This window comes from Peromyscus leucopus, chromosome 1 (assembly GCF_004664715.2).
Source record: "Peromyscus leucopus breed LL Stock chromosome 1, UCI_PerLeu_2.1, whole genome shotgun sequence".
Lineage (NCBI taxonomy): Eukaryota > Metazoa > Chordata > Mammalia > Rodentia > Cricetidae > Peromyscus > Peromyscus leucopus.
Window position 1 is genome coordinate 192,916,996 of NC_051063.1, and position 23,942 is coordinate 192,940,937.

At 39.0% G+C, this 23,942-nt stretch overlaps 1 pseudogene; it reads left to right on the forward strand.

Moving 5' to 3' along the window:
• Positions 1-9,005, forward strand: part of LOC114688910 — a 40,949-nt pseudogene extending 31,944 nt beyond the window's left edge.
• Positions 9,006-23,942: the final 14,937 nt, after the last annotated feature.

Below are 23,942 nucleotides of genomic sequence, written 5' to 3' on the forward strand. Positions count from 1 at the left end.
TTCAATAAGTCTTTATTATACTTATTGAATTCAACAACGACTTTTCAAGTCTCAGAGAAGGATGAAAGTAGGGGTGAGATTACAGCTTAATGTTGAAACACTTGTGTAGCAACTATAAAGCTCTGAGAACAGGCCCAAAATCAAATGGGAATGCAGCAACTCATGAGGAATGTAAGTTGACCAAAATAATTAGGGAAAAAACCTAATGAATCTAGGAAAGAACTCTTACTTAATCTAAATCAAATATTACAAACATTGCATGAATAACCAACTTTAGAAATGTAGCATTTAAAAAACCACTAAGTCATAAAAACCCACATGTGGACCAATGGAACCGAACTGAAGACCCTGATATTAATCCTTACATGTATAAACACCTAATTTTTGACAAAGAAGCCAAAACTGTACAATGGAAAAAAGAAAGCATCATCAACAAATGGTGCTGGCATAACTGGATGCCAACATGTAGGATATTTCAAATAGATCCATGACTATCACCATGCATAAAACTTAAGTCCAAGTGGATCAAAGACCTCAACATAAATCCACTTACTCTGAACCTAATAGAAGAGAAACTAAAAAGTAGTCTTGAATGCATTGGCACTGGAAATCCCTACCTAAATATAACACCAGTAGCACAGACACTGAAAGCCATAATTAATAAATGTGACCTCTTAAAACTGTGAAGCTTTTGTAGGGCAAAGGACATGGTTAAAAAGACAAAAATGACAGCCTACAGAATGGGAAAGGATCTTTACCAACTCCACATCTGACAAGGGCTGATATCCAGAATATATAAAGAACTCAAGAAATTAGACATCAAAATACCCAATGGTCCGATTAAAAAATGGGCTGCAGAGCTAAACAGAGAATTCTTAACAGAAGAATCTCAAATTGCTGAAAGACATTTAAGGAATTGCTCAACATCCTTAGTCATTCGGAAATGCAAATTAAAACACCTCTGAGATACCATCTTACATCTGTCAGAATGGCTAAGATCGAAAACACTGAAGACAGCTTATGTTGGAGAAGATGTGAAGCAAAGGGAACACTCCTACGTTGTTGGTGGGAATGCAAACTTGTACAGCCACTGTGGAAATCAGTATGGCAGTTTCTCAGAAAACTGGGAATCAATCTTCCTTAAGACCCAGCTATACCACTCTAATTCATATACCCAAAGAATGCTCAATCATACCACAAGGACACATGCTCAACTATGTTTATATCAGCATTATTCATAATAACCAGAACCTGGAAACAACCTAGATGCCCTTCAACTGAAGAATCAATAAAGAAAATGTGGCATGTATACACAATGGAGTACTACTCAGCAAATAAAAACAATGACAACATGAGGTTTGCACACAAATGAATGAAACTAGAAAATATCATCCTGAGTGAGGCAACCCAGACTCAGAATGACAAGCATGGTATGTACTCGCTCATAAGTGGATACTAGATGTAAAGCAAAAGATAACCAGCCTGCAACCTGCAGCTCCAGGGAGGCTAGCTAGTAAAGAGGACCCTAGGAAAGACACAGATATCATCCAGTAATGGAGAAATGGATGAGATCTACATGAGCAAACTGGGGGTGGGGTGGATAATGGAGGGCAAGTGTTGGGGGAAAGAGAGCTTAGGGGAGAGAGAGGTCCTAGGAACAGAGTGGGAGAACAAGGAAAGAGATAGCATGATAAATGAAGACACCATGGGAATAGGAAGAAGCAGAGTGCAAGAGAGGTCCCCAGGAATCCACAAAGATGACTCCACTATAGACTACTGGCAAAAGTCAAGTGGGTGCCTGAGCTGACCTGCTCTGTTTGATCGGATGGCCAAACACCCTAACTGTCATGATCGAACCCTCATCCAGTGACTGGTGGAAGCAGACACAGAGATCCACAGCCAAGCCCCAGGTGGAACTCTAGAAGTACAGTCAATGAGAGAGAGGAGGGATTATATGAGCAAGAGTTATCAAGACCATGATTGGAAAGAGTACAGAGACAACCAGCCAAACTAGTGGAAACGCATGAACTGTGAACCAATAGCTAAGGAGCCCCCATGGAATTTGACTAGGCCCTCTGGATAAGTGATACAGTTGTTTAGCTTGAACTATTTAGGGGGGCCCATGCAGTGAGACCGAGATCTGTTCTTAGGTTTTTGGACCCTAGTGCCACTTTGCTCAACCTTGGTGCAGGAAGGAGGGGATTGGACCTGCCTCAACTGAATGTACCAGGCTCTGCTGACTCCCCAGGGGAGTCCTAGCCTTTGGGGAGGTGGTAATGAGGGGTGGGTTGAGGGGTAAGGCTGGAGGTGGGAGGAGGGAGGACTGTGGTTGATATGTGAAATGAATAGAAAATCTCTTAATAAAAAGGAGAAAAAGAAGAAAAAAGCTACTGAATTCAAAAGTGTTACAAAGAAGCACATTCTCTGCCTGTTTCTGTATTCTTGCCCAGCCTGCTTCTGCTCTTCTATACACTTAGCTGTGGTCAGAGCTTGAGTTCACTAATGGAAGAAGAAAAATCAGTCTACAAATTAAATAACTTTCTATTTTTTAGATTCCAAAATGTGTTCACTCCAGTTTTTCTTCTTCATATTATGCTTTTATTATTTAAAATAATTTTAAATTTAAATATATTTTGATCATATTCTCCCCCTCCCCAAGTTTTCCCTGATTTCCTAACCCAGCATTAAGTTCTATTGCAAAAAAAAAAGACAATACAAGAAATAACAGCCTCCCAATCCAAGAAAACAAATAAAACAAGACACATACCCCCAAAACCTACCAAACTATAACCAAATAACAGCACACCAAAAAAAAAAAAAAACTGAAGTCCATTACATGCTGGTCCATTAATTCTGAATATAAGATCTGCCTGGAGTGGTTAATATATTAGTGTCACTCTATAGGAAAAACTGATTTTACTTCTCTCAGCAGGTATACATGACAGTTCAGTCATTAACCTTTGCCATAGTGGCTAAGTTTGCATTAATTCATTTTTAATTTAATTATTTTAATTCATTTTAATATACCAAAATAAGATTAAAAAACACAATTATTATATCAAAGTTGGACAACACAAGTCAACAGAAGGAAAAGAAGGCAAAAGAATTTGAAACCTACTCTTTGCACACTGGGGAATCCCATAGTGACACTAAACTGGAAGCCATAATATATACAAAGAGAATGTGGTACAGATAGATACATGCAGGCCCTGTGCATGCTCCTTCAGTTCCTGTGAGCTCATTTGAGCATTAATCATGTTGATTTCAAAGGGCATTTTTTTTTGGATACTCTGTCCTCTCTGGTTATTATGCACTTTATACTACCTCTTTTGTAGATGTTTATCATTTTATCACTACATTTTTTTCATGTCTTAATTAGTTTTACCCAGGACCCTGGGCTATCTAGTCTCAGGTTCTTGGTCACCCAAACAGTTTTGGGTTTTGGTTCTACCTCCTGGAGTGGGCCTTATTTCTAATGAGTCATTGGGTGATTATTCCTATAAGCTTGGTGACAAAATTGCTCTAACATATTTTGCAGGCACTACACAATTCAAGATAAGTGGTTTGTGGCTGGCTTGGTTTCTCTATTGATAACATGCAGAGTACCTTCCTGTACCAAAGATGCTGGTGCATAGCAGTGAAGGTTCTATATGCACCAGCTCAGTATCTCCATGTTCAATGAGTTGTATGGGTGTTGTCTTTATCAATGGGACCTTGCTGTCAATTTGTGGAGAGTAGCCTATTGTCTTGACAGCAGTCTGATGCACCTGGGGATACCTATGGTGTCCCAGTGTCCAACAACTTAATTAGCTTTAACTTACACCTGGTACTGGAAGCTTCATTTGGTGACAAGAGATGGACAGTTTGCACAATGTCTCCTTCATTATTGAGCAACTTCATTTAGATCACCTTCATATATGTATGTATTTTAGAAAGTTTCTATTGTATTATAACATGATACTCCTCAAAAGACCCTCAGTTTTAGCTCCCTCTATTACCTCCCATACATCTTGCAAACATTGTTGCCACAAACTTCTTCTTATAACAGAGAGTTTCAGGAGTCTTTTCACGATGTAACTTTACATAAGTTATTTAACTTCTAGCTCTTTGCTGTTCAAACTTCATTTAAATCACATTTAGTTCTCACTCCATGTTTGAATGTCTTTTATTCTCATAATGATTCTCCCAATACAGTATTTACTACAGGACAGGTTATAGGAAAGCTTTGCTTGATTTCCCTAGCTTATATATTTTTGCTATCCAGAATAATTAAATACTACCTTAAACATAGTGAGTTGGATTTTTTTTCCTACCTCCCTGTTCCAGGAGCATAAAAGAAACATGAATGAACTTCAGAAAATCTGTACAGTCTGCAGTACCGAGAAGTGAAAAGACATAAGGGCTGCTTTAGACTACAGAATCTCTATTAAGAAGAATAAGTCATGCACATATTCATTGTGTCTTCTATTGTAAAGTAAAAATACTATAGTCTACTGACTTTAGTAGCTGTTAATTACATTGAATCTATAGTTGTATCAATTCTGAAAAATATTTAAAATAATACATGGATTAGTTCTTTGAGATTTAAAACTTTGGTGTTTTGATCATGTTCACCCTGTTTCCTCAGGCCCTTTTTTACCATTCCAACTGTTTGTGTATAACAATAAACTCAGTGCTATTTTTTTTTTTTTGGTTTTTTTGAGACAGGGTTTCTCTGTGTAGCTTTGCGCCTTTCCTGGAACTCGCTTTGTAGACCAGGCTGGCCTCGAACTCACAGAGATCTGCCTGCCTCTGCCTCCTGAGTGCTGGGATTAAAGGCGTGCGCCACCACCGCCCAGCAACTCAGTGCTATTTTAATAATGTGTGTGTGTGTGTTTTTGTGTGTGTGTGTGTCTGTGTCTGTGTCTGTGTGTGTCTGTGTGTGTCTGTGTGTACGATGGTTTTCCTCTATGGTCAAAATCAATCTATCCATAGAAAGTTTGATGATGAGTTCAGCTTTTCAAAAGTACCAAAAAACTTTAGACATAATGAAAATGTGGCATGAATAAATCAATGTGTATATATTTTACTGTCAAGATTAAATAAAAAGCTTTCACTGTAGAGCTTGAAAAACAGTTTTGTGAATACTAAAAAACAATAATATTTCTGCATCCATATGAAAATGGATGCTATCTGCTGTGGATATGTTCTGTATGCTGTGAATATGTTGCTCTGATTGGTTGATAAATAAAATGCTGATTGGCCAGCAGCCAGGCAGGAAGTATAGGTGGGACAAGAAGAGAGGAGAATTCTGGGAAGAGGAAGGCTGAGTCAGGATTCACCAGCAAGACAACAGAGGAAGTAAGATGTAAAAGTACAAGTAAGCCACAAGCCATGTGGCAACTTATAGATTAATAAAAATGGGTTAATTTAAGATATAAGAACTAGATAACAAGAAGCTTGCCATGCCCATACAGTTTATAAGTAATATAAGTCTCTGTGTGTTTACTTGGGTCTGAGTGGCTGCAGGCCATGGCAAGAGTGGAGAAATTTCCAGCTACAGCTATCCACCATTGTTCTGAAAACAGTTTCACTAGGGAGGATTTTCAAGTTTCAAGGATATGATAATACCCATTACCTCTTGTTCCAAAAAAGGGTTGAACAAAACTGGAGAGTGGCAAGAGCCATGAGGCTGCATTGGGGAACAACTGAGGATAGCATGAGTGGCTGTCCTTAGGGCAAGGCCTATGGAGACAGTGACCGCTTGGTAAGGACTTACATGCAGTGCACTGCATAATTCTGGGCATGGCTCCAGGAGCATGGGTGCTATGTGCTCTCCTTGTTTTCACTATGCTAGCACACTGCTGCCCTAATGAGTCACAGTGTAATGAAGTTTAATATTACATATTTACATAGCTATTCTCTATGGAATTATTTTAACCATAAGAGCTTTAAAGAAATGCTATGATAGAAAAAAAATGATATCATGAAATTTGCAGGCAAATGGATGGAGCTCAAAAACATCATCCTGAGTGAGGTAACCCAGTCTCAGAAGGACAAACATAGTATGTACTCACTCATAAGTGGTTACTATATGTAAGGCAAGAGTTAACCAGACTACAACACACAGCTCCAGAGAAGTTAGCTAACAAGGAGGACCCTAAGAGAGACACATAGATAGCTCAGCAAAGGAGAAATAGATGAGGTCTACATGAGCAAATTAGGAGTAGGGGGTAACAGAGAGTAAAGAATGGGGGATGAGAACATAAGGAAATGGGAGGGTTGAGCTGGAACAGGGACAGTGTGGGAGATCAAGGAAAGAGATGCCATGATAAAGGAAGACATCATGGGAATAAAAAGAGCCAGGGTGCTGGGGAAGCTCTCAGGAATCCACAAGGATGACCTCACCTTGGACTACTGGCAATGATCGAGAGGGTACCTGGACTGGTCTACTCTGGTGACCGCTCATCATAGAACCTTTATCCATTGACTGGTAGAAGCAGATGCAGAGATCCATAGCCAGGCACCAGGCTGAGCTCCCAGAATCCAATCAATGGAAAAGGAGGGATATGTGGGCAGGAGATGTTGAGATCATGATGGGAAGACATGCAGAGATGACCAGCCATAGTAGTGGAAACCCATGAACTGTGGACTAATATCTATGGCATATATAGACTAGATAGGATGGGATATATACACTAGACTAGGCCCTCTGAATATGGGAGACAGTTGTTTAGCTCTAACTGTTTAGGGAACACCCAGGCACGGGAATTGGGATCTATCCCTGCTACATGGGCTGGCTTTTTAGAGCCCAGTGCCTATGGTGTGACACATTGGATAGCCTTGGTACAGGGAGGAGGGGCTTGGAACTGCCTCAGCTGAGCATGCCAGACTGTGCTGACTCCCCATGGGAGACCTTGATTTGGAATTGTGGGGATGGGGTTGTGGCTTGGGAGGGATGGCTGGTGGGGGGGAAGAAGAAAGAGGTGGGATCTATGGTTGGTATGTAAAGTGAATAGAAAATTTCTTTTTTTTTTTTTTTTTTTTTTTTTTTTTTTTTCGAGACAGGGTTTCTCTGTGTAGCTTTGCGCCTTTCCTGGAACTCACTTGGTAGCCCAGGCTGGCCTCGAACTCACAGAGATCCTCCTGGCTCTGCCTCCCGAGTGCTGGGATTAAAGGCGTGCGCCACCACCGCCCGGCGAATAGAAAATTTCTTAATAAAAAAATGAAAAAAGAGAAATGCTATGAAAGAGATGATATCAAAAGTTAATGGGGACATTCATAAACAGGGAATGTATTAGCACCATAGAAACCCACTATTCCCTAATTTCTAATAACTGTGCCAATACACCAAGAAGTTAAGGGACATAGACATGAGGACAAGAGACAAGTAATGCCAGCTATTAAGAGTAAGTTTTTATGTTATATTGCCTATAAGATAAAGGAAAAAACCCTGATATGCCCCCAGAGGGAATAGAATCATCCAAAATGTAGAATGGATTCATCTAGCTCTGGCTGGTGAGTTGATTGCTAGAACACAGACCCAACCTCCTCTGGTAAATATTAAACAGAAGAGACAAAAACTGCCTCTCAACCTACATGATGCTGTAACTGCACTTGTTGCCAACTTAGAACACTGTTCCACCTGTAGATGTGCCTAGTTAGAAAACTTTCTTTGTAGCTTGAAAAACTGCTTATACTTCTGATGATGAAGATATAGATCTGAAATACCATGGCTATACATAGGTGAATAGGGAGACAGAAGGGAAAACAGACAAGGAACAATCAGTAATTATTGTAACAACTTTTAGAAACTTATGCTGTAAAAACAGGTTGTAAACGTGTTCAAGCAAGCCATTGACACTGAATAAATAAAAATGGCTCAGGAAGTTTGTAGCCACTTGTTTGAACATCAACAAGTGGTCACAATTCCTCCTTGGCACTAAATGAAATCACTATAGAGTGCTTATTTCTTTGACTATAAGAATACAGAGGAAGATGCATTAGATAGCAACCCAATGAGCAGGCACTGAGACATGGTTTTGTATAAAAATAAATAAAGCAGCAATGCCTCACAATTATTTTCATCTCTGACTAGATGTAGATCAATGTGTGAAGTGTCCAGAAAGTCAATATGCAAACACAGAGAAGAAACACTGCATAGAGAAATCCGTGAGCTTTCTAGCCCATGACGACCCCTTGGGCATGGCTCTCACCACCACAGCACTGTGTTTGTCTGCACTCACAGCTATGGTTCTTGGGGTATTTGTGAAGAACAGAGACACTCCCATTGTCAAAGCCAATAACAGAGCTCTCAGTTACACCTTGCTCATCACACTCACCATCTGTTTCCTCTGTTCCTTGCTCTTCATTGGCCGCCTAATGCAACCACCTGCATCCTTCAGCAGACCGTATTTGGAGTTGCATTCACTGTAGCTCTCTCCACTGTGTTAGCTAAAGCAATTACAGTGGTTATTGCCTTCAAGGTCACCTTTCCAGGGAGAATGGTGAGGTGGCTAATGATATCAAAAGCTCCAAACTTAATCATTCCCATCTGTACCCTGATTCAACTGGTTCTTTGTGGAATATGGATGGCAACCTCTCCTCCCTTCATTGACCAAGATGCTTATGCCGAACATGGACACATCATCATTTTATGTAACAAGGGTTCAGCAGTTGCCTTCCACTGTGTCCTCGGATACCTCTGTTCCTTGGCACTTGGGAGCTACACCATGGCCTTCTTGTCCAGGAATCTGCCTGACACATTCAATGAAGCCAAGTTCCTGTCATTCAGCATGCAGGTGTTCTTCTGTGTCTGGGTCACCTTTCTACCTGTATACCACAGCACCAAGGGGAAGGACATGGTGGCAATGGAAGTTTTCTCTATCTTGGCTTCCAGTGCAGCTCTCCTTGGCTTGATCTTTGCCCCCAAGTGCTACATTATTTTGTTAAGGCCAGATAGAAACTCTCTAAATCTCATCAAGCACAAAACACATTCTCGAAGAAATAAGCATCTTAAACATTAGTAAACTAAACTTCATTTCTATGTTAATAAATTGAAGAAAAGTATAGAAATTAGTCCTCTGTCAGTGTGTCCTATAGTCTCTTTCTGAAATTGATAAGAAGACACTTCTTTTAAGCCTACCAATGTGAAAATGGTTTCAAAGTCCTTATTATCCAGAGCTATTTTGGACTTCAATGATAAAGCAAGAACACCAAGAAATTTAGCTGTGTTATTTGCTCTATATGAAAAGTAGGAGGCTATCTCTGCTACAGAACTACAATATGGGTTTGACTTCTTAGGTTACATTTACTTATCCAATCACATTACTTGTCCAATCTCTATGGTGAGATTTTGTTTGTACTTTAACAAATAAATCTTGCCTCAAGACCAGAGTGTGAAGCTAGCCACTAGAGAAAACATAAAGTGATATTGCTGGGTGGAGAGAGGAAGTGGTAGGGCAGGCTGGAGACAGGAGCTTGGCGTTTTCAGGCTGAGAATTTGGTAGAAATAAGAAGTAGCTATGGCTTGCTCCTTTGTCTCTCTGATCTTTCGACATTTGCCCCTATATCTGACTCTGGGCTTTCATTATGGAGACCAATTTGGATTCATGTTACATTTGGCATTCAATTTGTGGGGCATAAATTCACAAAAAAAAAAAGCCATTTGCTTGTGGCTTTGCAGCCACCAGCACAAGCTGGAGCTTCATGTGGCCAGAGTCAATACCCTACAGGCTAAGTTTTTGTTGCAGCCTCTCTGCAACAAGCTCCACAGGTGCACAGGCTCAATATGCTGCCAGAGTTAATCCCTTAACACCAGCCAGCTCTGCCTTTAGGTAACTCCTGATACATGAGTTTCTTCCCTGTCACCTCCTGTGTGAATTTTTTAGACAATGGGTTCCTTCTCCTATGCATTGTGTGCTTTCTCTGGTCCCCTTCTTGGGCTGCTACCACAATAGGTAGCTGCCTTGAAAACTGCTCAAACTTCTACTGTTCTACACAGTGCCATCAGCCTCACATCTTTACCATCACCTGAATTTTCATGGTCAGCAGATTTGATGAAACAAATGGGAATTTTTAAAGGGAGGAATTAGTTAAAAGAGAGTTTTTACCACATTAAAAGTGGGAAACACTATTATAATAGAGTTAGATCTCTGTATGATAATACTCTGGATGGTTTGAAAATGGAGTCATTAAATGAAATGATAATTAATTTATATGGAATTGATGTAATGTCAATTATAAATAATACCTGTTTGATCATTTTTGTTTTATCATTAAAAAAGCTTTTTAAGATGAGGACCAAGATTGAAGGTTTAGAAAACCTTAATAAAAGAGATCATAGAGATATTCAGAATAAGACAAAGGAATTTAAAAGAGAACCAATATCAGCATTGCATTATAAGGTTGCAGAGAAGCAGTCTAAGGTTTTCAAACAGGCAACTTCAATTTATCCACAAACCTTACAGAAACTGCCAAATGATAGATAACCCCAAGACTGTGTAAGAACTGAGTGGACTACTGTGCAATTGTTAGATTTGAGGAGATTCCAGGAAGTTAGTCTCATATCACAAGCATTCAGCTTTTGTGAAGCAGATGTTAAAATCCTGGTCAACTTTTAATAGAATTATTCCTCAAGACTGGAGAGATTTGGTTTCAGCAGCCTGGAGCCTGGTCCTCAATTAAAATGGAGGACATAGTGGAAAGATGAGGCTGAGGCCATTGAACAGTGAAGTAGGGCTAGAGCTATGGAAATCTCCCAAAACCAACTTCTTGGAGAGGGAGATTATGTTAATGTAGAATGGCAATCTCTATGTTTTGACCACACTCTAGCTTTATGCTAGGAAGCATCCTTGAATGCTTGGAGGCAGAAGTGAAGAAGTAGAAAAGAAAATTGAGTCATTTTCTGAAGTTATACAGGCCCCCAAAGAAACCTTTACTGATTTTTTTTTACAAAGACTGACTGCAGCAAGAAATAGAATGATATAAAATTCAGAAGCTAGACAAATAATAATTGAATCTCTGGCTTTTGCAAATGCTAATGCACAATGCAAAAGGTAATTAGGCCATTAAAGACAAGATCAGCACCCTTGGAGGAATGGACCCAAGATACAATAAATATTGGATCTCATAACCATGATGATGCTTAGATAGGTAATGGAATTTTCCCTGGTCCCTGCCCTGAGAAAATTCCCTCCCAGAGTTCTGGGAAACATGCTATATCCAGCATAGGATTATCTGAGGGAAAATAATCTATGTACGCCATGCTCCTTTTCCATTTACTTTATTCCTCTATGACAAAATTCTATCTATACAGCTTCAGCTGCATCCTCACATTGAACTCCTCTTTGTGCCTATTTTTCCTGTCCTCATAATTTTAGTAAACACCTATGCCTTTGACTTCATCTTCATCCTCTGTTCCTTCGCCCTGTATCTTTCTTTCCTTGGACCTTTCTCCTGGATCTGAGAAAACTAGACAAGAAATCTGCCTTACATCTACAGAATATCTGCCTTTCTCTCCTCTCTCTGGCCATGCAGCTCTGTCTACCCTCTACAGAAAACTGCCTTCTTCTTCCTCTCCTTGCCACACAACTCTCTGTGGCTAGGAATTCTTCCACACTCTTCACTACAACTAGATATGAAAAAAAATCTCCTTTGTTCTGAGTCAATAGCTCTGGAATGCCTCTAAACTTGAAAGCAAGGGATGGCCTGAGCTTAATTTGCACAAGAAGCAAAGTTATGCATCTACAGCTTCCTTTCTCATAGGCTCAGTGGGGGAGTTAGTTAGTTACCTAGAGGATCAGGAGGTCTGAGAAACTGAACTGTTTGCCAAATGATCTAGTAGTATATGGGCCCACAAGAATTTCATAGCCAAAGACAGATGAAATGTTAAAAACTGAATAACACCAAATATTCCATGATAGATGGCTTCCTCTAGAAAAAAATGCCTTGCAATTTCTAGGTATAGCTTTAATACATAGCTGAGTCTTTATAATATATTCGTGCAACCTGCAAGAGATAGGAGAGGTGCTTTCCAGAGGTTTGGGAAAAAAAGAATGTCAATTGTTTCAATTGCAGTAAACAATGTCACCTAAAAAGTGATTGTAAAAAGAGCATTCCTAGAAACAATATTTTTGCTAAGAATAATCGCAACTGATCACTCTTCCTTTCTGGAGTATACAGAAAGTGTAGCAAAGGCAGACATTGGTCTAATGAATATAGGTCAACAAGGGAGAGTCAAGGTAACTCTTTGCCATTAGGAAACACTTTGATGGACCCCCATGTCAAATTTGCTTCAGTCATTTCCTGTCATTGTGAAGGAAACCCCTTCCAAGAGCAATTAAACAAACTAATGCCTATTGTAAGAAACCATACTGCTCTGCATGATAGAATAGTTATAGAAAAGAGAACAAAAATTCAGGAGAAATCATAAAGAAAATATTTTGACAAGCTTCTATAAATGAACAAAGACCAAAATTAAAAATACAAATAAATTACATCATTGAAGGTCTTATACACACAGGTGTGGATGTAACAATAATTGCTACAGAATCTTGCTATCCAAATTGGCCTTTTCAGAATGTAAATATTCAACTTTCAGGGATTGGAACATAATCTCAGCTAAAACAGAGCACAAGAAGGGTCAAATGCATAGGGCCAGAATGACAGAGAGGAAAATTAAAGTCATATGTGGTTCACATAGCAATGGACTTCTGGGGAAGTGATTTGTTACAACAATGGAATACTCAGATTAACATTCCTCCATTCTCAGAAATAGACTAATAGATAACATATGTTTCTGAGAAAAATATTAGACAGTATTATAAAGAACAATTACCAACCATTCAGGTTGTACAAGAACAGGCCAAAACAGCTGCTAATGTTTCAAAGGCATCAGCAGTCTGACCTTTAAAATGGTTGAAAGACAAACCTGTAGGGGTTGAGCAATGGTTTTTAATATTAGAGAAATGCCAGGCCTTATAACAGCTGGTACAGGAACAGCTAAATGCTCAATTGAAGAATCAACCAGCCCTTGAAATTTTTCTTTATTTAAAAAAAAAAAAAACTTGGAAAATTGAGAATGGTAACAAATCTATGAGCTGTTAATAAGGTGATTCAGCCAATAGGATTTCTACAATCTGAAATTTACCTTCTCTTTTACATAAAGAATGGCTTCTAATATTTATAAATTTAAAAGATTATTTGTTCACAATATTTTTACAAGAAAAAGAAAGAGAAAATTTTGCCTTCATGGTACCTACTTATAATTTCCAGCCTGTTAGGAGATATCAATGGAAGGTTCTCCCATGGGGAATGTTAAATAACCCTACTCTGTGCCACTATTTTGTAAGTCAGCCATTGGAGATGAGACATAAGCAATTTCCTCAATGTATAGTTTACCATTATGTGGATGTCATCTTACTAGATGATTCAAATATAGATACTTTGAGAAAACTATTGAAAATGTAAAGAAAATTTTGCCTTGTTGGAGATTACAAATTGCTCCTGAAAAAAAAATGCAAAGAGAAGATCTATTAATTATTTAGGATATAAAATAGGTCTATAAAATTTAGACCCCAAAATATGCAACCTAGGAGAGATCAATTGCAGACTCTTAATGACTTTCAAAGATTTCTAGGAGATATTTCCCTTCTAGGACCCACTACTGAAGTAGAACGTCAAGAACTAATTAATGTGTTCAAAACCTTTGAGCTTTGTTTCAGTTGTCTCTGTAGATTTCCCTATTATGCTCTTGACTCCCCTCCCTCCCCCGTTCATATAATCCCTCTTCCCTCTCTTCAACTGCACTCTGAGAGTTCAGCTTGGTTCTTGGTTGTGGATCTCTGCATCTGCTTCCATTAGATACTGGATGAAGGCTCTATGATGACAGTTAGGGTATTCAGTAATCTGCTAGCCAGGGTAGGTAAGTTCAAGCACCCTCTCCACTATTGCTAGTGGTCTAATCTGTATGTGGATTCCTGGGATTTCCCTAGATCCTGGCAGTGTGATCTGTATCTATCCCTGGTGCATGAGCTGGCTTTCTGGATCCCATTACCTATGGTCAAACACTTGTGCTCACCCTTGATCCAGCAGAATGGGGTTTGGTCCTTCCTCAACTGAATGATTCAGGTTTAACTGCCCCTCCATTGGAGAACTTACTCTTTTGGATGAGAGGATGAGGAGTGAGTCAGGGGTGGGGAGAAGGAGGAAGGCTAAGAGGGAGATGTATGGTAGGTACGTAAAATGAATAAAACAGTAAAAAGAAAAGAAATGCACTTCGAGGGGCTGGAGAGAAGGGTCAGAGGTTAGGAGCACTGGGTGCTCATCTAGGGGTCCTGAGTTCAGTTTCCAGCAGTCATATGGCTACTCACAACTATCTAAAATGAGATCTGGTGCCCTCTTCTGGCATGCAGGCATACATGCAGGCAGAACACTATATACATAATAAATAAATAAATCTTTTTTTTAAGTATTTTTCTATCACTTGGTAGCAATACAAAGAAATGTCTTACTTGTTCTTTATACAACCAAAGTCCACTACCTACAGGAAATAACCCAAAGGGTACTCAAAGAAATGAAATCTGACAGATGGATGTGTTTCACTTTGCAGAATTTGAAAAAAGTAAATATGCACACCACACCATTGATGCCTACCTATTCAGGGTTTCAGTGAGCAACTGCTTTGAATTCTGAAAAGGCTGATTCTGTAATCATACATTTGCTAGAAGTTATGGCCATCATGGGTATACATGTACAAATTAAGACTGACATTGCTCTAGCATATGTCTCTAGTAAAATGAAACATTTTTTGCTTAATGTAATATAAAGCATATTACAGGTATACCACACAATCCTACAGGCCAAGCAGTTATAGAAAGATCAAATTGAACTCAAAAGGATATGCTAAATAAATGGAAAGCAGTGATAAAGACTCCCAGAAATAGACTGAATAGTGCTTTATTAATTTTGAACTTTCTAGATGCTAATGAGAAAGGAACAACAGCTGAAGAAGATATTAGATAATAGGAAAACTATAGAATTAAATCAGCATGTATACTTTAAATATGTGCTGACCTCAAAATGGAAATGTGTTACATTGGATATATGTTATGTTGGGAAGAAGTTTTACTTTTATTTCTTCAGGAAAAGAAAAGCTATGGATATCATCAAAATTGATAAAGGTTCAATTTGAGCAAGAGAGACACCTTAAGTAGAAGAGATGATAGTTCATCAACCACCATGACCATTCAATCTTAACTAACTTATGTGACTAACAAGTGCTTCTCATTTGATCAGACATAATTTGCTAAAAGGGAATCTCCCCAAAATTAGGATTGGATAAGGGTTTTGTTTTTGTCTCTTCAGGAGACTGAAGGCATCCACCTATGGTATCTGAAGACCACTGGACAAATTAGGAATCTGGAGAAAAAGGAGAAATCATCCAGAAAAATATTCCCAAGAAAAGGAGTAAATTGGGCTATTAGTATATCACATCTCCAACATGATAAAAATTTCATAAATCTACCTAAATGTTTGTGTCTCCTGTTTCTGATATTCTCTTAAGACATATAATGTAAATTTGTATTTATATATGAATGTTTCTCTGAAATCCTTAAGATATTTCACTACAGCTTGTTTTTATCTGGTTTTTGTGTTTATTTTGAAGAAAACCATATTGTAATAGTTAATGACTTTGACCAACATCCACTGCATACATGTTATGGTTCCATAGGTTGGTGTTTTGGGGGGATGCTAACAGTGGAATGGGAGCAGTTTCTGACTCTTTTGTGTACATTTTGGACCCTTTTCCTTCTACTTATTACCTCATCCATCCCTGATACCTCATCTTTTGTATGTACCTAGTCTCATTGAAACTTATTACACCATGATCAGCTGATATCCCTTGGATGCCTGCTCTTTTTTAAAGTAAATGGACAAGGAGCAAATCCTGGGAACAGGAGTCATGGGGTAGATAGAGTGACTGCAAAGAAAAGAGGGAGAGGAAACTGTGGTTGGGAGGTAATATATGAGAGAAGAGTAAACAAATAAATGAAAGTTTTAAAATGAAAGAAAAAGTTATAAGTTTTATTAGTAGTGTACCAATCTATTGTATAATGCGTTGAATGCTATTAGTACATAGACTCAATTAGGACTATATTTTAAAGGTCAGTGTCAAATTTCAGTCAATCAGAACAATCAGCTTAGAGTTAGCTACATGTAGTCCCTATTCAAATGTAATAAAATGTGTCACATGTCTGGCTGTTTGAATCTACCTGACTACACACATTTTAATTTAAATAGAAAGAGTTACACATTTTTTCTGTTTGGTTCGATCAATTCTCCAGTTTTTCTTATATTGATGTATATTCTTCCAATTAAAATTATGTACTAATTAAAGCTTTCAATTCTATTCTATATTTTTCCTATAATTATCATCATTCTATTAAAATATAGATGATCTTTTACTTTTTCATAGTTGCGTGAAAACAAATATTTAAATTATAAGATACTTATTAGTATATGACTTTTGTCCTAGTAACTGTCACTATTTATACCTCAATAACTCACCAAACCCATCATCCTCCCCCTGACCAACTGTCCTCTACAATATTATTAGTCCCTAGAGGCACAGTAACCACCTGCACCAATTGGAAGAAGAGGTGAATAATTGGTATGCCAGCTAAATTGCCCCAATCTCTAGGCCTTAAGCACCAGGGCACATGCAGTGCCCCTTCCCCTTCCTTCTCAGCCCCAACAATGGTCGAGCAGGTAAGAGTCCTGTAGGCAGACCACTCTACCACTGCTGCCACCCATTGGACTTTGTAACTTACAAAACCTATTCCAATGCCCAAACACACTGAAACCATCACACTCACCTAGGCCAAGCAGCTCCTGCAATATCAGCAGTCCCTATAGGCACAAGCACCACCTGTGCCAATTGGAAAAACAGGCATAGTCAAAACCTATAAAGTTTGGAAGAACAGACTCCATAGGGACAGGCACAACCCACCAGTAGGAATAACCAACCCCTTGAGAACAAGTAAAGCCCACACTACCCAGAAGAACTGGACAATATACTGGATCTAGGCACCCAAAGCCCCATAAACCTCAGTTTAGATACCCCTACTCGACCCAACAACAAGTCAATCACCAAAACCCTTGGCCATTCAGGCCAAAAGACAATAAAGGAAAAAGACAACAAAGAAGCAAAAGAGCCATCCAACAAAGATGTTGCAAGAAGCAACACCTGTACCCATAACTATCCCAAACCCAAATAAATGCAATGTAAGAATACTTTCAACAACATAAAGAGCAACATGATACCATCAGAACCTAGTGGTTCTACAACAGTAAGATAAGACCTGAGCATCCCATCACATATGAATCAGAAGAAAATGGCCTTAAAAATACATTATGAAGATTATAGAAGCCCTTAAAAATAAAACTTAAAATTTGCTTAAAGAAATTGAGGAAAAGACAAACAAAAAATTGGAGGAAATCAAAAACATCCTTAAAGAAAACCAAGTAAAAAGAACCAAACAGGTGAAGGAAACAGTTCAAGATTTGAATTTTTAAATAGAGGCAATAAAAAACACAAAAACTGAGGGAATTCTGGAAATAAAAATCTGGGTCAATGGACAGGAACTACAGATGCAAGCAAGACGAACAGAATAAAAGAGATGAAGAGAGAATCTCATGTGTTGAAGATACAATACAGGAAATAGATTCATCAGTCAATAAAATGTTAAATCCAACAAATTCTTAACACCTAACATCCAGGAAGTCTGGGATACCATGAAAAGAGAAAATGGTCAGTGAAGGAGCCCTCATCATCCTTATTGGTGCAATGGGAGAAGATGCTTTGTACTAGGCACATGCATGTGCCATAGTTGAGGATTTTGCCCAATTTGAACAGGAAATTTCTACCCTTGAGTCATCCCTTTTTTACCTTCATCATCTCCGCTCTCTTCCAGAATCATGTCCTGAACCGGGTGATTTCAGGGAGATCCAACAACTTCACCAAAGCCTTGGCCTTTCCCCTGGGAGACAACATTCTGAATCCTCAAGAGGTGGTTTCATCCATGTTGGGCGCCAGTTGCCCTGGCCAACAGGGCTTCAACGGGTTCTCGACCACCCTAAGGATGGAATGATAGGGACAGGAGATACAAAGGAAATTCACCAAGACAATATTCTGCTGTGGAATGTTCTGTATGGCAAATGTGTTGCTCTGATTGGTTAGTAAATAAAACACTGATTGGCCAGTAATCAGGCAGGAGGAAGTATAGGCAGGACAAGGAGGAGAAGAATTCTGGGAAGTGGAAGCCTGAGTCACAGACACTGCCAGTCGCCACCATGACAAGCCACATGTGAAGATGCCGGTAAGCCACAAGCCACATGGCAAAGTATAGATTAATAGAAATGGGTTAATTTAAGATATAAGAACAGTGAGCAAGCAGCCTGCCATGGCCATACAGTTTGTAAGTAATATAAGTCTCTGTGTTTACTTGGTTGGGTCTGAGCTGATGTGGAACAGAGATTTGTCCTGACTGTGGGCTAGGCAAGAAAAAATCTAGCTACAATATTCTGAACAAGGTGCAACTTTATTTTTCTCCAGGAGGGTTTATATAGTTCCTGAAGGGTAGGGGGAGCAAGAAGCTGTTATCTTCATAGGGTGGGGCAAGCTAACAGGACCACATACTTGGCCACAAAGCAAATCTCAACAAATACAAAACAATTGGAATAACCTCCTGTGTTCTATCAGACCACCATGGTTTAAAGTTAGATTTCAACAACAACATAAACTACAGAAAACCTACAATCTCATGGAAACTGAATAATGCTCAACTGAATCACCAGTGGGTTAAGGAAGAAATAAAGAAAGAAATTAAAGACTTCCTAGAGATCAACGAAAATGAAGACACCACATACCCAAACTTATGGGACACTATGAAAGCAGTGCTAAGAGGGAAACTCATAGCACTAAATGCCCACATAAAGAAGTTGGAGAAATCTCATACTAGTGACTTAACAGCACACCTGAAAGCTCTAGAACAAGAAGAAGCAAAGTCTCCCGTGAAGAATAGACGCCAGGAAATTATCAAAGTGAGAGGTGAAATTAATAAATTAGAAACTAAGAGAATAATACAAAAAATTAATGAAACAAAGAGTTGGTTCTTTGAGAAAATCAACAAGATAGACAAGTCCTTATCCAAACTAACCAAAAGACAGAGTTAGAATGCAAAAACAAAATCATAAATGAAAAGGGGGACATTGAGGAAATCCAGAGAATTATAAGGTCATATTTCAAAAACCTCTGCTCCACAAAACTGGAAAACTTAAAAGAAATGGACATTTTCTGGATAGGCACCACATACCTAAGTTAAATCAAGACCAGATAAACTATTTAAATAGTCCAATAACCCCTAAGGAAATAGAAACAGACATTAAAAGTCTCCCAACCAAAAAAAAAAAAAAAAAAAAAGCCCAGGACCAAATGGTTTCAGCACAGAATTGTACCAGATCTTCAAAGAAGAGTTAATACCAATGCTCTCTAAATTGTTCCACATAATAGAAACAGAAGGAACATTACCAAACTCCTTCTATGATGCTACAATTACCCTGATTCCTAAACCAAACAAGGATACAACAAAGAAAGAGAACTACAGACCAATCTCCCTCATGAACATTGATGCAAAAATACTCAATAAAATACTGGCAAACAGACTCCAAGAACACATCAGAACAATTATCCACCATGATCAAGTAGGCTTTATCCCAGGGATGCAAGGGTGGTTCAACATACGAAAGTCCATCAATGTAATACACCATATAAACAAACTCAAAGAAAAAAACCACATGATCATCTCACTAGATGCAGAAAAGGCATTTGACAAACTCCAACACCCCTTCATGATAAAAGTCTTGGAGTGATCAGGAATACAGGGAACATACCTAAACATAATAAAGGCAATTTACAGCAAGCCAACAGCCAACATTAAATGGAGAGAAACTCAAAGCAATTCCACTAAAATCAGGAATGAGGCAAGGCTGTCCACTCTCCCCATACTTATTCAATATAGTACTTGAAGTTCTAGCCAAAGCAATAAGACAACATAAGGAGATTAAGGGGATACAAATTGGAAAGGAAGAAGTCAAGCTTTCCCTATTTGCAGATGACATGATAGTATACTTGAGTGACCCCAAAGATTCCACCCAGGAACTGATAAAGCTTATAAACACCTTCAGCAACATAGCAGGATACAAAATCAACTAAAAAAAATCAGTAGCCCTCCTATATACAATGGACAAAGAAGCTGAGAAGGCAATTAGAGATACATCACCTTTTACAATAGCCACAAATGACATAAAATACCTTGGGGTAACACTAACCAAGCAAGTAAAGGATCTATATGACAATAACTTTAAGTCCCTGAAAAAAGAAATTGAAGAAGATGTCAGAAAATGGAAAGATCTCCAATGCTCATGGATAGGCAGGGTTATCATAGTAAAAATGGCAATGTTACCAAAAGCAATCTACAGATTCAATGCAATCCCCATCAAAATACCAACACAATTCTTCAAAGACCTGGAAATAATAATACTCAACCTCATATGGAAAAACAAAAAACCCAGGATAGCCAAAAGAATCCTGCACAAAAAAAAGCAACCTCTGGAGGCATCACAACCACTGACTTCAAGCTCTACTATAGAGCTACAGTAATAAAAACAGCTTGGTATTGGCATAAAAACCGACATGTGGACCAATGGAATCGAATTGAAGACCCTAACATTCACCCACACACCTATGAACATATAATTTTCGACAAAGAAGCCAAAAGTGTACAATGGAAAAAAGAAAGCATCTTCAACAAATGGTGCTGGCATAACTGGATATCAACATGTAGAAGGCTGCAAATAGATCCATATCTGTCACCGTGCATAAAACTTAAGTCCAAGTGGATCAAGGACCTCAACATAAATCCAGCTACTCTGAACATGCTAGAAGAGAAAGTAGGAAGTAGTCTTGAATGCATTGGCATAGGAGATCACTTCCTAAACATAACATCAGTAGCACAGACACTGAGACAAACAATCAATCAATGGGACCTCTTGAAACTGAGAAGCTTTTTTAGAGCAAAGGATATGGTCAACAAGGCAAAGTGACAGCCTACAGAATGGGAAAAGATCTTCACCAAACCCACATGTGACAGAGGACTGATATCCAGAATATAAAAGGTACTCAAGAAATTAGACATCAAAACGACCAACAGTCCAACTGAGAAATGGGCTTTAGAACTAAACAGAGAATTCTCAACAGAGGAAACTCAAATGGCTGAAAGACATTTAAGGAATTGCTCAACATCCCTAATCATCAGGGAAATGCAAATCAAAACAACTCTGAGATATCACCTTACACCTGTCAGAATGGCTAAGATCAAAAACACTGAAGACACTTTATGCTGGAGAGGATGTGGAACTAGGGGAACTCTCCTCCACTGCTGGTCGGAATGCAAGCTTGTACAACCACTTTGGAAATCAATATGGCGCTTTCTTAGAAAATTGGGAATCAATCTCCCCCAAGATCCAGCTATACCACTACTGGGCATATACCCAAGAAATGCTCAGTCATACCACAAGAGCACTTGCTCAGCTATGTTCATATCAGCATTGTTTGTAATAACCAAAACCTGGAAAACAAACCTAGATGCCCTTCAACTGAAGAATGGATAAATAAATTGTGGCACATATACACAATGGAATACTACTCAGCAGAGAAAAAACAATGACATCATGAGGTTTGCAGGCAAATGGATGGATCTAGAAAAAAATCATCCTGAGTGAGGTAACCCAGACTCAGAAAGACAAATATGGTATGTACTCACTCATAGGAGGATGCTAGATGTGGAACAAGGATGACTGGACTGCTACTCACATCACCAGTGAGGCTTCCTGGAAAATGAACCCCAAGAAAGACACGGAGAAATGGATGAGATCTACATGAACAGCCTGGACATGAGTGGGGCAATGAAGGCCGAGGGTCGAGGGAAAGAGAGCGGGAGATCCTAGCTGGATCAAGAAAAGAGAGGGAGAACAAGGAATAGGAGACCATGGTAAATGAAGACCACATGAGAAAAGGAAGAAACAAAGAGCTAAAGAGGCCCACAGAAATCCACAAAGATACCCCCACAAAAGACTGCTGGCAATGGCCGAGAGACAGCCAGGACTGACCTACTCTGGTGATGACATGACCAAACACCCTAATAGTTGTGCCATAAACCCCATCCCATGACTGAGGAATCTGGATGCAGACATCCATGGCTAGGCCCCAGGTGGAGCACTGGGATTCTAATTAGTGAGAAAGAGGAGGGTTTATATGAGCGAGAATTGTTGAAACCAAGGTTGGATAAAGCACAGGGACAAATAACCAAATGAATGGAAACACATGAACTATGAACCAAAGGCTGATGGGCCCTCAAATGGATCAGACCCTCTGAATAGGTGAGACAGTCGATTGGCTTGATCTGTTTGGGAGGCATCTAGGCAGTGGTACCAGCAGGTCCTGGGTTCATTGTATGAGTTAGCTGTTTGAAAATTCAGGGACGCTTGGCTCAATCTGGGAAGAGGGGACTGGACCTGCCTGGACTGATTCTACCATGTCGATCACAGTCCTCGGGGAGGCTTTGCCCTGGAGGAGATAGGAATGGGGGGTAGGCTGGGGGGAAGGGGAGGGGGCAGGAAGGGGGAGAACAAGGGAATCTGTGGCTGTTATATAGAACTGAATGGTATTGTAAAATAAATAAAATAAAGGAAAGGAAAAAAAGAAATTAAAACCAGATGTTGAAAATCACTGAAAAAAATTTAATAAGTCCATTTCCTGGGAGACACATGCATGTGTCTTTAAGCATTTGCAGACAGATTTCTCAAACCTCCCTAGCTCCAGGTAGGGGAGCTACTTGTGTATAGCTTTGTACTTCCATATATCTTCTCTTTTCATTTTCTGAAACACTCAAACTGACACAGTCTCCTTGTCACTTAACAGTTCAAGATATAGCTTTTTGTTTCTTTGACCTTATGACTGTCTTTTCATTGTGGAATTTATCCTATTTTTTATAAATAGAAAAGTCTACAGAACCATCTGGGAAAATCCAAAACTAGCAGAAACAATGACTTACAGAGACTTTACCTATTCTTCAAAACAGAGTCAAAGAGATAGGCTGAGAAGATATGGAATGCTATGTTCAAACCTCCCATTCAGCCAAGCCAGATATATCCCTCTCTGTGGCACAGCTGACCACTGTGTATTGCACTGTTGTCATCTACTGACAGAAATTCATCATCATCATGTTTAAACACCTGGGTTGTCTGTTGATTAAATTCAGCTCTCTGAACACAGCAGTTAAAATAATGCCTTGAAATAATAAATGCTCAGTAAACAAAGTAATACTGTGTATTAAAAATCAAAATATTATATTGTATATGAAATTCTCATAGAATAAAAAATTTTAAATTAATGACATACTTATAGTAGATCAGTGATCACAATGTTAGAGAAAGCAAGAGAACACAATCAATTGGTATGACAAGACTTTTTTTCATGGTCTCAGCTATGCCACCTTTATTGTCAATTTCTCTTTATAGACCACACCATGTCTCCCACATAAAAAGTCTCAACATGACAGCTAGTCACGTAAATCTCTTTCTGCATCTGTAGGAAAATAAGTACTAAACTGAGAAGTTATTGGTGTCAGTCAGTGTGATGTGCATGTGGGTCTAATTCATCATTGTCTTCTTCTTTGTACCTAGGTCATCATCCTTCATTCTTGAGACCCAGTTCCTGTCTCTTATCAGGAGCTGTGCAGCCTACTCTTGGATCAGCATATGACTACATCTCCAACAGGTTTCTTCAGGAAAGACACTCATGAAAATGGATTCTCACTTGGCAAGGACCAGTATACCAAAGG